Raw genomic sequence first — 1,814 nt, 5'->3', positions numbered from 1 at the left:
CCAGTAACTTTTTTCCATGTTTCAACCATACTTCCTAGACCCTACGCCTATGTCTTAAGGGATTTTTTTTTTATTATACTGATTTTATTTTTTAAAAACTTTATTTTCATAGAATATACTTCACATTAGAGTCTCATAATGGGAAAATAACAATACTTAAAGTTTTATATTTGTGTACATTATTTCAGGACAAGAACAATGAACACATCTGAGGATTAAGTCTCAGTTTAGAAAGTGTAATATTTTGATACATCTGCCAGGGGACTTCTTCCCTGCATGGAACTTCTCTATATTCAGAAGTTCTCAAGGCTCTTTTTCTCAGGACTTAGAAATTAGTTATGTGAAATATCAGCATTTCCTAACTTTAAAGTTTCCCAAAGACATCTATCCTTCAGTGGCTGGTATCAACTGAACAAAGGGGGTGTTTTCAAACATTAAGTACTGCCTAAATTTCTATAGTCTTTCCTGATGAATTAATAGTTTTTCCCTTTCTTCATCATCCCCAGGGCAAATACAGAAGTTTGATCAGGTATTGATAGTAATAAAGCTGAATTCCCTTTAAGAGTTTGATAAATTAAAATGTAAAAGCTCATACATAATGTTCAGTCACATTGCAAGTCTTGTGAGAAGCTGGAAGACCTCATTCACTCATCAGGATATGAAACTCAGTCTCACAGTTTCTTGTATACAATTCCTCTCAAACCTTTTCCTCAGTTAAATTCCAAGACTAACCAGGTGATTAGAAGAGGTTTATCTCACCAATGGACTTATCTGTTATTTTCCTCCTTATTGTGAGATGAATGGCATGACAGAGCAGAGGCAAAGAGGTGTACAATCAATTTGCAAGGTATTAAGTAAAAAAGGTCAGAGCTTCCACAGCATGGCAACAGCTTTGCAGATGCCCACATCATGGTAGTTGAATAACAAAGCCCAGCAAAGGTGAAAGCCGAGAGTGCCAAGAGGCCTGCCTTGGCAGCCTTCTGCAGCGCATCCTTATGAACATAGTAACAACTTGTCCAAGGCCCCAGTGACTATGGAGAGTGAGGACTGCAGCCAGGGAGTAGTCCATCGTAGAGGAAGGATTCAAATAAGCAGCTGGAAGTAGGCCCAGGAGCAAAACACTGACAACCCTCTCACCAGTCCAGTGAAGGGATGCAGCCTTGGAACCAGAATGGCGGCTGGGTGACAGGTGAACAGGTGAACGAGATGTATTCCACACCATCCTGGGGTAAGGTTGGTCCTGGAGAAATGCCGAGATCTGAGCAGGTCTGACCACTGGGGTTCGGAGGAAGAGAGCTCGGCCTCTTTGGGCACCGCAGAGGACACTCAGCCTCCAGATGCTCGCCATCTCGGTTTCAGAAGGTTCAAGGTCATCCAGCAACCCGGAAACCTCTTAAGAGATTTTTGTGGCGGAACCTCCAGTGCCTAAATCAGTGGTTAGAGTCCCAGGTCCCAGAGCCCATTCCTACCACGAACACCCCATCTCTATCTAGCTACCTACTTATCAATATCTCTATCGATTTATCTATATAGCATCTATATATTATCCATCTATCGATCGATTGATCTATATAGAGCGCCTAGGGTAGGAAAACAACTGGGCAGAAGCTAGAAAAGCGCGCGTGGTGTGAGACTGCCCTCTAGGGGTTGCTCCCGGAAGGTGCAGGTGAGGCGCCCTCTCTTCTGTTAGACCGAAACTCATTGACGTTTATAGAGTACCTGCTTATATCAGGCACCAGGTACGTGCTCTGGGAACAAAAAGTAATGCGAAGAGAAAAAAGCTCATCCCCGACTCTGGGAAGTCACCATTTTGC

The 1,814-nt window shown here is 42.8% G+C and overlaps 1 pseudogene; it reads right to left on the bottom strand.

Moving 5' to 3' along the window:
* Window positions 1-714: 714 nt before the first annotated feature.
* LOC118634633 lies at window positions 715-1,363 on the bottom strand (annotated as a pseudogene).
* Window positions 1,364-1,814: the final 451 nt, after the last annotated feature.

The sequence above is a fragment of the Molossus molossus genome, unplaced genomic scaffold (assembly GCF_014108415.1).
Source record: "Molossus molossus isolate mMolMol1 unplaced genomic scaffold, mMolMol1.p scaffold_m16_p_19, whole genome shotgun sequence".
NCBI lineage: Eukaryota > Metazoa > Chordata > Mammalia > Chiroptera > Molossidae > Molossus > Molossus molossus.
The sequence above is the reverse complement of the archived record's forward strand: the minus strand, read 5'-3'. Positions and strand labels throughout refer to the sequence as shown.